Source organism: Talpa occidentalis, unplaced genomic scaffold (assembly GCF_014898055.3).
Source record: "Talpa occidentalis isolate TD23 unplaced genomic scaffold, MPIMG_talOcc4v2.1 talOcc4.5, whole genome shotgun sequence".
Taxonomy (NCBI): domain Eukaryota; kingdom Metazoa; phylum Chordata; class Mammalia; order Eulipotyphla; family Talpidae; genus Talpa; species Talpa occidentalis.
The window spans coordinates 126,348,265-126,363,288 of record NW_023604861.1 but is presented as its reverse complement, the minus strand read 5'-3'; the positions used below and the strand labels follow the sequence as shown (position 1 = coordinate 126,363,288).

At 45.0% G+C, this 15,024-nt stretch overlaps 1 protein-coding gene across 5 annotated transcripts in view; it reads right to left on the bottom strand.

The window, feature by feature from the left end:
* DTNB (dystrobrevin beta) overlaps positions 1-13,860 on the bottom strand; it is a 192,356-nt gene extending 178,496 nt beyond the window's left edge. For 4 of the 5 annotated variants that reach the window (XM_037528400.2, XM_054701271.1, XM_054701272.1 and 1 more), the window contains exon 1: positions 13,806-13,860. The gene's annotated coding sequence lies outside the window, so the exon portion shown is untranslated. Of the gene's footprint in view, positions 1-9,104; positions 9,178-13,805 lie in introns of all 5 variants that reach the window. The other variant, XM_037528399.2, reaches the window with a different exon arrangement.
* Positions 13,861-15,024: the final 1,164 nt, after the last annotated feature.

Below are 15,024 nucleotides of genomic sequence, written 5' to 3'. Positions count from 1 at the left end.
CACCAAAGAAACATCTAAAAATGCATAAAATGTATAAAGTCAATAAAATTTTAAGTTACTAGATTAATTAGCACTGTATAATCATCACCAAAAAAGTTCAGTAAGTTTGTCTTCATATTCGGAATGCTTAGTTTTAAAATACCTCCACTGATAATATTAGCCTCATACTAGCATTAATAAATATTTTAATGCATGATATACCCAGCATTAACAGTATACATAAATCAAATAGTCTTTTGTAACTATTCCCCTTTAATCCACTTAGATCATTTTTATTTTTTATTTTTTTTAAGACTTATTTATTTCTTTATTCAAGAACCAGGGTACAGACCAGATGTGCGGGAGGATGAGAGGATTCACCAGAGACAGAGTGGGAACAGAAGAGGCAGAAACACACTGCTGAGGTGAACAGCGGGCGAGACAGGAGAGGTCTGCCACGCCATGTGGGACCCTCGCCCGCCGGCTGGGATCGAACCGGCGCTGCAAAGGCTGCGGACAGCTTCACAGCGTAGCGCTCAACTGCCTGCGCCATCAGGGGAGGCCCTAGATCATTTTTATTTTGTATTTGCATTTGACTGACAAGTTCATAATATGTTTTTGACAAGTTCATCACTGTTTTTGAGTGCTTGCATTATTATTTCTATTGTCAGCTGAATCTGAAACTTCAATCTGCAATTACTTTGTAGGTATCTTTTAAAGCCCTTTGATTATTTAGTAAAGTTCATTTCATTCAAATCAGATAATATAATCTGAAAAAACACTAACCCAGGCAGAGGTGAACCACAGTATGTCCACACAGCATGTAAGCAAACACAAATTTACACTTTTTCTGATTTATTTAAAAATACAAAAACAGGGCCTCCCCGGTGGTGCAGTGGTTTGAACACAGCGCTGTGAAGCTGTCTACAGCCTCTGCAGCACCGGTTCGATTCCCGGCCGGCCAGGGAGCAACCCACATGGCGGGACAGACCTCTCCTGCTTCACCCGCCGCGCCCCTCAGCAGTGTACTTTGGTCTGTCTGCCTGTTCTGCTCCCCACTCTGTCTCTGGTGGATCCTCTCACTCTCCCACGCCTCTGGCCTGTACCCCAGTTCTTGTATAAAAATAAATCTTTAAAAAAAATACAAAAACATAGGCTTCAAAGAATAGTAAGTGCTTTATTTACCTTATAATAAAAAAAAACTTTATTATAGGTCCTCCAGGTGGTGGTGTTCCCACTATGGTCTCAGGTTACCTCACTTACCACACCTGGTATACATATCACCAGACTCACTGACGAGCAAAGTGTCAACCTGTCAGTTACAGATTAGTAAAAGTTAACTGCTTTTTTTTCTTTTCATATCCTGCCTAGAACATCATTTTGCATGTCTCCTACTTTGGAAATCATTGCTCTTAAATTACCTCGAACGAGATTAAGCTGTGCTAGACTTGAGGAGCAAATCAAGAATGTGGATACTAGAATCAGATGAGGAAAATCCTCATCACAAGGAAAAAAAAAACCAGATGTCCTATGTATGACGACAGATGTTAACGACTCGTGATCTTTTCACAATATATACAAATGCTGATCATTAAGAAATGCACCCAAATCTAAAATAATGTGCTGTATCAATTATATCTTGATAAAAAAATAAATTTTGAAATAAATACGAATTTGATTAGGAAATGGAGAGTCAAATGGTTAACTTGGCCAAAGGTCAGAAAGCCAGTCATTTGCGAAGTTAGGCAACAATTTGACTCCAAAGTCCATTTGCTTTCCACTATGCCACATCGCCCCCTCCAGGGCAAACACAAGGACTCCACGCGGGTCCCAAAACCAAAGTTTGGGATGAGACCACAGGTCACAGAGTTAAGGGGCCAGGAGACTGCTGCCGCAAAATGTCCAGCCCCTTGGCAGTTTCTGCAGCCGCCCTAGCCAGGAGGCAATGTGCTCCAGAGCTGGACTATATTTGCAGGCAGAAGTCAAGGCATTCCCACAGCAGAGATTAAAGGAAAGAGCAGACTCTAAGTGCACGTAGGTTTCCCTTAAATCCTCCTGGTAATGTCTTGACACGACCAACTCTCCATTATCTCAAAGCATCCAGGGGTGAGAAGCTTCTTGAGCAAGTTCCCTGTCTTCTAGCAAAGCTCCTGTCAGCGTTTCTCTGGATGCCCCTTTAATGAGGAAGTCAGAGATAACTGAGATCCTCTCCGATAAGTGCTAAGCTACAGCTAGTCAAACTTCTCTAACAGAAAACAAACTTCCTTGCTTATTTCAGGAACATTCTCAGCTGTCGATCCTCTAATATTTCTTTTTTCTCTTTCAAACCAACCAAGCAAACAAACAAAACGCACACACACACACACACACAAGTGATAGTAAAAGTTTGTAAAACCCTAGAGATGTTCTTCTTACAAGTCTGATAAAGTTCCTTAAGGCCCACTGAAAACAAAGTCAATAACCGCACTCCTCCACTACACAGAACTCTGAATAGCTAAATATAATGTTGCAGGACTGCAATAACACTTCGATAAACTATATAAGTCATTTAGCAAAATACCTCGCACAAAATAAGACCCTCATAAATGTTAGCTAACATTTTTGTTACCTAATCGTGATTATTGCTATAAGTATGTACCTACCTTTCTGGATGAGAAACTGTATAGGGAAGGTTCCTTTTCCTAATTGACAGTTTTTCCGATTTATTTAAAAATGCAAAAAATACAGGCTTTGAAGAATTCTAAATACTTTATCATCAATCATTTGCAACATTTTAAATTTAGAATAGAGAAAAGTTTTTAACCAAAGTTAAAAGGTGGTAAAGAGGTAAAAATGTAATGTGCCCAAAGAATCAGAAAACAGAATGTAAGAATATAGGGGGAAAGTAAACCACAGAAAAGGAAAATGGTGCCTCTAGTCTGCTGAAGGCAAATCCTATTGCTTTTCCTAAAACCTTACATAGGCTGCATAGTTCATAAAAGAAGAGAAAATTTAAATCTATGCAAAGATACACAACTCCTTATAAGGAAATAGAAAAAGCATGTAAATGATGAAGAAAATGGCACACTCTTGAAAAGACATGCAAAGCTCTGGTTTTCATGGCCATATTTCAGAAAAAATATCCCCATTAGCTATTACTATAGTTACATTGTCCATAGATTTTTTTTAGAAAGATGTAACTTCTTCAAATGTCTGTGGAATCAGTGAAAAAAAGTAAGACCAATTAAATGTGTTTCAACTTGAATCAAATTATTTGTATTTCTTTTTGATCACATCAAAATCCTGGATGTTAACCATTTCTTTTCTAAGTTCTTTATATCTTTAATTTCAATTAACATATTAGTAGTGATTATAAGCTATAAAAACCACAAGCAAAGCAAGAGAGAACCAGAATGTGAAGGTTTAGAAATAACCTAATCATACCCCATATGTTACACATTCAAATAAATAAAGTCTTGTTCCAGGTGATACTTCTACTTCACATTAAAGAAATGAAAATGGAAAATAACAGAAGCAGAAGCAGAAATCCCTCACGTCTCCTGGTCCATTATATAATCTTTCCAATCGCTTCTTGGCCTTTTGGCTAAGATCAAGTGCATTATATAACCTTTTCTATATGAAACGACACTAGGATAATCTTTCTGTCTCTGGTCTGCAGAGAAGATTTCATAAACAATAAATTAAAACCACAAATTTAAAACTTTGGTGCCAAAAAAATCCTATTTTTCAAAGTTTTGAAAGCAAGAGACAAATTGGAAGATACTTAAAACCATCTAAGTGAGATACTAGCATCCCAAATTTAGTAAAAATTATAAATCAACATGAAAAAGGGAAACAACACCGTAGGAAAACAGGTAAATGATGTGAATAAGCAAACCACAGGAAAGGAAAACTAAAGAGCCAATAAAAACAAGGAAAAGTGGGGCCTCCCCGGTGGCGCGGTTGAGCACTGGGTTGCGAAGCTGCCCGCAGCCTCTCCAGCGCTGGTTCGATCCCCGGCTGCTCCCCGGCCACCGGAGGAGGGTCCCACATGGCGCGCAGACCTCTCCTGCCGCCCACTGCTCCCCTCAGCAGTGTACTTCGGTCCTTCTGCCTGCTCTGCTCCCCGCTCTGGCTCTGGTGAATTCTCTCACCCTCCTGCACTTCTGACTGTACCCAGTGCGTGTATAAACAAAAAACAGAAAAAGCAAAACAAACAAATAAATAACATGCCTCTATTAAAAAAAAAAAAAAGGATAAGTGTATAAGCTTTCTAGTAATCAGAAAAACATCAAAAAACAAAATAAGATTACATTTGCACCCATCAGATTTGCAAAGCCAACACCTGAAATAGCAGGGGACCAATAAAAGGCACACATGCTTGGCTACTACAAATGTAAGTTGGTGAAACCATGCTATTTTTTTTTTAAAGATTTGCTTATTTATGCATACAAGAACTGGGGTACAGGCCAGAGGTGTGGGGGGGCAGTGAGAGGATTCACCAGAGACAGAGTGGGGAACAGAACAGGCAGACTGACCAAAATACACTGCTGATGGGAGCAGCGGACGAGACAGGAGAGGTCTGCTGCACCACATGGGTAGCTCCCCAGCCAGGGTTCAAACTCGTGATGCAGTGGCAAGGGATAGCTTCATAAGTTGCATCTTAACCCCTTGCACCACCAGAGAGGCCCAAAACCACTTTTGAGAACAGTTTAGTGACATCCACTAACAAGTTGGCACACAAGTGTGGTTTACTCCTAGGTACATGGTGCAAGAAACAAGTATGTGCGCACAAGAAGACAGAACAAGAATACTCAAAGCTCACAGCATCATTACTTGTAATAGCAAAGCAAAAAATCAGAACTAATTACAGGAAAATATAAAAGTAAACTGTGAGGGCCTCCCCTGGTGGCACAGCTGTTGAGCACTGGGCTGCGAAGCTGCCCACAGCCTCTGCAGCACCAGTTTAATCCCTGGCCACCGGTGAGGGTCCCACAGGGCGCACAGACCTCTCCTGCCACCCGCTGCTCCCCTCAGCAGTGTATTTCATCAGTCTGCCTGTTCTGTTCCCTGCTCTGGCTCTGGTGAATTCTCTCACCCTCACACGTTTCCAACTGACTGTACCCAGTGCTTGTATAAATAAATAAATAAATCTTAAAAAAAAAAAGTAAACTATGACACAGACAAATCACAGAATCCTATGCGGTCAAGAAAATGAATGGGCCAGAGCTACACATGGATGAGTCTCTTAACATGGAGAGAGAGCATGCTATAAAAAGATAGTGTTAGTATGATTTAAAATACAAAACAATATTATACATGTCGGGCTATCTACATATGTAACAGAAGTATACAAATATGTACAGGAGTGAAAAAGAGAATCAGAATGGTTTCCTCAGAAAGGAAGCGTACAATCAGGATGGAGTTTCATAGGGGTTCAACTTTAAAAGGAGCTCACTTCCTTATGCTGAACGGTGCCTACACAAAGTATTCAGTATTTTTATTTCCTATACCTTTTTGAGGGCCAACATTTCATAATGTTTAAGAAGTTAAAAGAAAAATATCCTCCTCGAGATCCAACCAAAATAGTTTACTCCAAAGCCACATACTTAACCACAACACTATTTATTCTATTTTTGTTTGTGCAGTTAGTCATAATAAGAACTCTCTCAAATGCGAACCACCAGACTGCTAAAAAGCAAAGAAGTACCTGACTAAAGAAAAAAGTCTCTCAAGGAAATCATACTGGAAACACAAGGCAGTCTTATGACCATCACCACGCTTGGAAACGAAAGAGGTAAGCCAGAAGACAAAACCCACACGGAGCAGGCGTGCCGAGAAGGCATTTGGAAAGAACATGGGCTTTGACGTCTGACCTGGCCACAAATACTCCCCCATCGCTGATTCGCTGCATGGCCCCACACAAGTTGTGACTTCTCTGAGCTCAGTTTCCTCACCCAGACACTGGAGATGCCATTCCTAGCTTCCAAAATTGTCATAAAGATTAAAGAATACGCATTTTCTATGAAAATCCCTTGGGGGCCTTCCTGGTGGCACAAAGAGATAAGTCTCAGCCGTGTATCTCTATCAGTCTGCCTGTTCTGCTCCCCACTCTGTCTCTGGTGAATCCTCTCACCCCCGCACCTCTGGCCTGCACCCCAGCTGTTGTATGCATAAATAAATAAATCTTTAAAAAAAAAAAAAAAGAAAGAAAATCCCTTGACACACAGGACACTCACAACAAGTAACAGCTATTATTACTTGTAGAAAAAAGTCTCTTTCTGGCAAGAGGAGGCAAGCAGGCAGAGACAAAAGTTAAAAGAAAGGAGTAAAGAGGAAAAGCCAGGAAAAAGTTGGAAGGTTTAGGGTCTGGAAAAACCCTTATAGAGTCTCACAAGTTACCAAAAACATTTTTCTTACTGAGTACTACTTGACTACAGTGAGGCTAAGTTATAAGAATATTTAGTCCAAGCCGGATTGCTGCAGCCTTTCAGTCCTGTTTTAGCTTATAGATAATGTGTTAATAGATACACAATTTTAATGTGTTGATATACACAAATTTAAGATAACTTGTGTTTCTTTTAATAGTATCTTTTTTTTTAACGAGGTTCCATTAGTTTACAACACCGTATATGTTTTAGGGGCAGAGAACCTCACCTCTTCAGATGTATGCTGACACACCACACCTACACTCACGCACCATAATCCTCCACCATAGTCCACTGGGCCCCTAGTCCCCTCTCCTCCCCAGTCCCACCCATGCCCTCTGGTCACCTCAATGCTGCAGTCAGAATTTTGTTTTGGTTTCATTTTGTCTGTTCCTTTGTCACATTTCTTTATAGTCTACAAATGAGCGAAACTGTCCCACAGTATTTGTCTTTCTCCTTCGATTTATTTCACTTAACATCATCCCCTTAAGGTCCGTTCACGTCGTCATAAACAGAAGATCCAGAAGATTTCATCTTATTTTTAATAGCTGAGTACTATCCCATCATGTCTACATGCCACATCTTCCTTATCTACTCATGTCACTGGGTACTTAGATTGCCTCCAAAACTTGGCTATTGTAAACTGGGCTGCAATGAACATAGGAGTGCATATATCCCTTCTAATTTGTTATTATTATTATTATTTTTTTTTTTTTTTTTTTTTTTTTTTATAGAGGCATGCTTTATTTATTTGTTTGCTGGTTTGTTTGTTTGTTTTGTTTATACATGCACTGGGTACAGTCAGAAGCAAGGGAGGGTGAGAGAATTCACCAGAGCCAGAGCGGGGAGCAGAGCAGGCAGAAGGACCAAAGTACACTGCTGAGGGGAGCAGCGGGCGGCAGGAGAGGTCTGTGCGCCATGTGGGACCCTCCTCCGGTGGGCGGGGAGCAGCCGGGGATCGAACCGGCGCCACAGAAGCCGCGGGCAGCTTCTCAACCCAGCGCTCAACAGCTGCGCCACCGGGGAGGCCCTATTATTATTATTATTATTTGGACGGATATCTAGAGTGAAACTGCTAAATCATATGGCAGATCTATTTTTCATATTTTGAGAAACCTCCATACTGTTCTCCACAGGGGCTGGACGTTCCAAGCGACAGGGTGAAAGGGCTCCTTCTCCCATATCAACACTTGTTGTTTCTTGTCTTTTTTCTATGGATCATTCTCTCCAGTGTGAGCTGGTATCTCACTATGGTTTGGATTTACATTTCCCTGAGAAGTGCTGATGAGCATTTTTTCAGGTGCCTGTTAGCACCTGTATGTTTTCTTTGGAGAAGTGTCCATTTAGCTGTTTGGCCCATTTTTTTTTTTACTGGGCTATTTGTTTTTCCTTTTTGTTGAGGTCTATGAAGTTCTTTGCAGATCATGGATATTAGGCCTTTGTCAAACAGATGATGTACCCACATATTTTCTCCCACTCAGTAAGGGTGCCTTTTCATTTCACCATATTTTCTTGCCTGTGTAGTCATATTTGTCTATGTTTGCTTTTGTTTCTCTTGTCACTGGAGGTGAGTCTCCAAAGACATCCCTGAAGCCAATGTTGTAGAGTGCTTTGTCTGTTTTCTTCTATGTGTCTTATGGTTTCAGGTCTTACATCCAAGTCTTTAATCCATCTTGAGTTGATTTTTGAGGTATGCAATAGTGGTCTAGTTTCATTCTTCGGTGTGTGACTGCTCAGTTCTCCCAGCAACATTTGCTGTAAAAACTTTCCTTTCTCCGCTGTATGCTCTTGGCTCTTTTGTGATATATTAACGGTCGATGTAAGTATGGGTTTGCAAAATGTCTTTCCTAAAGATTCATTTTTTTGGTTAAAAATACACTAACAAGTATATCATATCCCATATATCTGCTTCTTTCAGTTGTCTACAATTCAGAAAAATCTTTCCTGTCCTTAATGTATTTTTTTAAAAAATTGGTAGAGTCAACAAATGCCAAAAAAAAAGCCTCAATAAAAGTCAACACCCAATAAAAATACATTGGACAGAAGAAAACTTCCTTAAATTGACAAAAACCATAGTCCATGGGGCCCCTTGTCCCCATTCCCCCCAGTCCCACCCATGCCCTCTGGTCACCTCAATGCTGCAGTCAGAATTTTGTAAGCATCATATATGAAACAGGGACAGTATTCCCATTCGAGCAAAAGATAAAATGCCCATTATGACCTCTGTTATCAACATAAGCTGAATAACAAAGAAAAGAAGCGGTATAAAGTCAAAACAGGGCCTGGTCAATTAAATCTGGTAGTGAAAGTAGCCCAGTAAGTAGACACTTTAATGCCTCCTCCCTCCAAATATATAGTAATAGGATCAAAACTTAGACACATCCCATTTGAGTCAGAAACAGAACAAATACACACAACTGTGAGCAGGACTGAGGGTTCAGGCTTGCTAGACTCTGCCTGCAGAAGCAGGTGTAGCTTTCCTGTAGGGCAACAGTGGTGCGTAGGAGGTGGAGAAACAGAAGGTATCTGAGCCAGACTCACTGTTAAAAGCCAAGGATGAGTCTGGAGCTGAAAGGAAGCTAAAAAATACTGCTGCCAGTCTGTCTAGAACTATGATTTATATAATGTTCTGGGCTTATAAAAGTGATAAAAACACAGTTCCTACTGAATCAAGATATTCACATAATCTTTTAAGAGATCTAAAATAGTCTTAATTACCTGAAAGAACAGGAGACTTGACCCACTCTAATACCTGATTCTTGACTAGGAAGCAGTCGGTCAATGGAAGTACCTGGAAATATCACCACAGAGAAGGGTGAGCACAGAGATAAATACAAAATCATGAACACTCACACTCAAATGAGTTTGTAAATTAAATTTCAGAACACATTAAGACATACAATGACAAAAAAGACAACCAACAAAGGTAACAGAAATCATTCCAGATGAAGTTTAATTTTACAGAACTATTTGAAGCAGACTTATTTTTTAGGAACATATAGTGTCCTAGGATATAAATTTTTTTAAATTACTGAGAATGCAAAATATTATAAACACTTTGGAAGACAGGCAATTTCTTATAATGCTAAATGCAGCTCTTAACCATAACATCCAACAACCACTTAAACAAGAGAGCTGAAAACTTATGTCCATACAAAAAATAAGAGTATTTATGGAAGCTTTATTCCTAATTGGCAAAATCTGGGAAAAACTGAGACGTCCTTCAATAGGTGAAAGAATAAGCAAATTGTGGTTTTTTTCATACAATGGAATACTCATGATTCAGTGATACAAAACTGTATGGTCCCAATCATATGATATTGTAGAAAAAGCAAAGCTAGAAACATAGCAAAATGATGATTTGCTACTAGAGCTCAGGAAGAGGGAAGAAGAAATGAACAGGTGAAACAGGATTTGGGGGCAATGCAATTATTCCATATGATAGTCCACTGACATCAGATGCCATATCCTGTGATCACACTAAGGATGCTTGACATTGTGCACTCAGCAAATGGTTTATCAGCAGCAATAAATGCACCCGACTAATGCAAGATGTTAATAAAAGGTGAAGAGGGAGTACACTAGAACTTGTGCTATTCGCCCATTTTGGTCACAGTTGTATTCATCTTTTTTTGTTCAAGATTTTTAACACATAGAGATGAACTTTAAAGGCATTATACTAAGTGAAATAAGCCAGATAGGAAAGGACAAATATTGCATCTTTCCCCTTATAGGAGGTCTCTAGAGTAGCCAAATTCATAGAGAAAGTGGAATGGTGCTTGCCAGGGGCTGGAGGAAAAGAGATTTGTTAATGGGCACAGAGTTTCACTGGGGAAGATGAAAACGTTCTGGAGATGAAGGGTGGTGATAATTGCACAGCAATATAAATGCACTCAATGCCCCTGAATTGTACATATATTTTGCCCCCCAAAAAAACATGAGAAAAAGTATTGAGGAATTCACTATCCAACTGAAAATAGAAAGATTTCATATGGAAATTCCACATGCAAAGCGAAACTCATTTTCGTTTTAGAACAAATGCAGTAATATATAATTCATTCCCTGGGGTAGAGAAATTTCACTTACACTAAACACAAAGTATCTTAACTTAAAGGAAAATTTTTCATAAATATAACATTAACTTTTAAAATTTGTACGCAACTAAAGACACTGTTAACAAAGGAAAAAGAAAAACCTGAGACTGGCAGGAGGCATTTGCAACACATCTATCCTTCAAAGAATTAGTATGGAAGTTAACTAAGTGTCCCTCAGTACAGAGAGTATCATAAACAGGGATTTATGTCTACAACTGAAATAAATGAGCCAGATCTCCAGTAGCAACATGGTTAAATCCCCATCAATTCAAACTTTAAATATGTACCCCTTAATGCAATTATTCCATATTCTATTTCCTATTCACTGCAACAACATCTGAAAGAGCAGACAGTTTAAATGGTATTATTATAGTGTATTACACTATAATACAGTGTAACATACCACCTAAGAGACTGTGCCCTACCCACAAAGAAATCAAGTAGCGCCCTGTGTTCCAACACAGAAAGAGCTCAAATATTCCATTAGAACAAGATACAGAACCATGTGTATAGTGTCATGTCACTAATGGAGTGACGGGGGAGAAGAACTCTGATTTTTTGTTTATTACCTATATGTAGAGCACAATGCATTGAGAAAAGTCTGGAAGGATCACAACAAACTGATAACAGCAGTTTTGGTGAAGAAGGGGAGGACTCAGGGGACATTTTCTGTCTATACTGTCTGGTATGTCACAGGGGCACTTGCAGTCCTGAATCACCTGCAGAGCACAGGCATATGGAATGTGGGTGACACAACCCCAGCTGCTGCCATTCGCAATGGCTCCCATTTGAATGGCACCCACTAACGCTGGGCAGTATACATCCTACAAAAGTAGACAACACAGCATAATTAAAAATAAATAAGATGAGGGCCTCCCCGGTGGCGCAGCGGTTGAGCGCTGGGTTGCGAAGCTGCCCGCGGCCTCTGCAGCGCCAGTTCGATCCCCGGCTGCTCCCCGGCCAGCGGAGGAGGGTCCCACATGGCGCGCAGACCTCTCCTGCCGCCCGCTGCTCCCCTCAGCAGTGTACTTCGGTCCTTCTGCCTGCTCTGCCCCCCGCTCTGGCTCTGGTGAATTCTCTCACCCTCCCGCGCTTCTGACTGTACCCAGTGCATGTATAAACAAAACAAACAAACAAATAAATAAATAAAACATGCCTCTATCAAATAAATAAATAAATAAATGGCTGGATAAATAAATAAATGAGAGGGGGTGGGACTGACTACAAACCAACATGAGGAAACTTTCTGGGATGATGTAAATTTCACTATCCTGACCAGGATAGTGGTTACAGGTACTGTGTGTGTGTGTGTTTGTGTGTGTGTATATACACACATATATATGTATATATACATATATAGTCTACACATAGCTGTCAAGTGTACAATTGGGTGAGTTTCTGTGTATTTTAATACAGGTAAACTATATACTAATAAAAATGATTTTAAAAAAGATGATTTGAAAGTAAATATAAATTAAATATATAAATAACAAAATACCACATCAGTGGGAGAACCTGGAACAAGGCATCCAAAATTACGGACTCACCCCAAAACAAGAAATAGTAAATATCCTCTAGTTGCACAAGGAAGTCGTCCTAAAACTAAAGAGAAATTCTTCAAGGCTTTACATAATGTCATATTTGCATTATTTTCTATCTGAGGAAATGAAGGCCCCAAGAGATTTATTGTAGAGACATAAAATATGTTAACTTGGCACTTCATCGGTTCTAAGTACAAAGTGTCTCTCATGCACAGTGGACACTCGAAAACCCCCATTCAAAGTAATTCCACTTATGTATGATAAAAATCCTCATACAACTCATAAAAGGTCAAGTTTTACTTTGGCAGACAAAGTAACCCAACAGGCACTGCCACCCGGGGGACTGAACCAGCGCCCGGAGCTGCAGAGCAGAAATCTAACCACCGCAGAGAACAGGTAGAATCCAGCACAGGGACACATCTCACTGCAGATCTAAGATCCAAAGTTGGGCAGGATACAAATTTCTTTAGACCAAAAGTACTCTCCTTCCTCAGGTGAGAGGAAAGAGACGGGCCAGAAATGGGTCGATTTGCAGCAACTGCCCGAGGAGGATGCCCCTGACCCCCAAGAGGCAACTCAGAAGTGAAAGGGGCAGCGTGGCCACCCACCTCGGCCACTGCTCTCGATGCCCAGACCTAAGTGCCTAGGGTACCTCACACGGCCAACAGGGAGGCCTTCAGGCACAGGGACAGTCCACTCCCATCCCTCCCACACCTTGCTTCCCTCCTTCCTTCACGAGATAGACGGTGTGGCACCCCTGCAGGGGGTCAGGCGCGGTTCTTGCCACTGAGGGTTTAGCAGTTACCAGTCAGCAGTTTAATTCTAGTTGGATGGAAAGGAACTTCTTTTCACTTCCCAAGTTGGTGTTTCCTTCCCCCCCCCCTTAAAATGTTCCGAAGAATCTTCAAAACTCTCCCAAATTTCTCCCGCAGGCTGCTTTGACCCTCTGCTTTATTCCCACCCAAGCAATGTATGGCTCCAATTCCCCAAAACTGGGAAAAGGAAAGCTCTACAGTGAATAAATCAGATATGAAACAAACTGCAATCCAGCTGGACGCACACGTTCTTCACGCCCAGAGGGACAGCACCTGGACAGCCTGCGCGCCCGGCCGTGGACCACCCGCTCCCGCAGCCCCCGGCGACCGCGGCTCTCCGCCCAGGTGGCCCGTCAGTCCCCGTCTGCGGAGGATGCCGGCAGGTCCTGCTCCTCCCGAGGCCTGCCCGGCACGGGAATTCCAGGGCGAGCACTCGCGAGCCGCATCCCCTCCTCGCGGGGCACTTTCCCTTCACGGGTGACCTCGACGCACCGGTGCACGGTTAGGCGCCCGGGGAAATGGTGTTTGGGGGCGCCTGCCTTCCCTCTGCCAGGGCCTGCCCGCCTCACCTGCCCTCTGCCAGGACCTGCCTTCCTCGCCCCCTTCAGCACCTAACGCGGCGCCTCCTCCCCGCGAGCCGGGCTGGGGCAGCATCAGCTCGGCGCCTGCACCCGCTCGGCGCGCGCGGCCACGGGGCGCTCGGGGGACCCCGGAGACCCGCCCCGCCCCGGGCCCCTCCAGCCCCTCGCTCGCCCCTCCAGGGCCGGGCGGGCGGCGCCGTCGGCCCTCGCCGCGCGCACGGTCGGGGACCCCGGCTCTCCCCGCGCGCCGTCTCCGCGGCTCCCGACCCCGCACCCCGCGGGCTCCGGGGGGCCCGGCGCTGCAGGGACCCCTTCCCGCCCCCGCGGGCGCCCGCTCCAGCCCGCGCGGCTCCCCGACCCGCGGCCCGCCGATCCCGCGCTTACTCACTTCCCGGCCGGCGCCGCAGGCGAGGAGAAGGTCTCCGCGGCCGCAGCTGCGCCGCCGCCTCCCGCCCGGCCGCGAGCACCCGCCGCGGCGACCGCCCAGGCCCGAGCCGCCCCCGCGGCCAACGTTCCCCGGCGCCGGCTCGCGCCGCCTCCCCGCCCGGCACGCGCAGGAGCCCGCCCCCGGCGCGGGGGCGCGAGGACGCGGGGCGCGGGGGCGCGGGGTGGCGGGGGCGCGGGGCGCGGGGCGCGGGGGCGCGGGGCGCGAGGGCGCGGGGGCGCGCGGACGGGGGCGCGCGGACGGGCGGGGGCGCGGGGCGCGGGCCGGGGGCGCGGACGGGCGGGGGCGCAGGCGGGCCGGGGCGCGGGCGGGGGCGCGGACGGGCGGGGGCGCGCGCCGCCAGCACGAGCGCGGGGCGGGGCTTCCGCCGGGCGGGGCGGGGCCGGGCGCGCGGGCCAAGTTCCCCTCCAGCCCCGCCCCCCGCGCCCCAGGTCGCCCGCGCGGTGTCGGGCACTGGGGGACACTGGCCCCCTGGAGACGCCTCCTGCACCCCGAGTGGCAGGCGGCGGAGGTGCATTTCGCCACGCAGGTGCGAGCCGCGCCGGCTGGTGCTCGGCCCGACGTGAATGCGAGGGGAAGGAGGCACCGACCCGCCCCCCTCCGTGAAGCTCTGCCCACCTCGCGCCCAGGCTCTGCCCGCAGTGATTTTTCCACGTTCATTCTGCTCGGCAGGCGGTCACCGCGCGCCGTCCCGGGCGCTGTGTGGCTACGCTGGCGCGGTCATGGGCCCCGAGCTCGAGGAGCGCATACCTTAGGGGAAAGCGGCCGTGCAAACAGCCCGGCCTGGTGACCCGTGCAGGGCCAGCCCGCGGGGGATGCGCGGGGCGCCGCGGAGGAGGAGGTTGCTTCCGCCTGGACGTCGCGGGGGTTCCTGGAAGAGGTGCCATGTGCGTTCAGCCTCCGAGGAAGAAAAAGAAAGAAGTCCAGGGAGACAGGGGGAGGGTGTCCAAGGCTGGTGGACAGCTCGGCGAAGCAACAGAGGGTGGCCAGCTAGACCATCTCAGCCTCAACTTTTTGATTTAATATCCATTTTCCATAACATCCTTTCGGAGATGATGCCCACCTAGAAACAGTTAAGCTTTGTTCTTAATGATGCCAAGGATCATTTTTCTCAATATTATTTAAGGCTCAAAACAACAGTGTCCTTTAAGGACCATTGGAA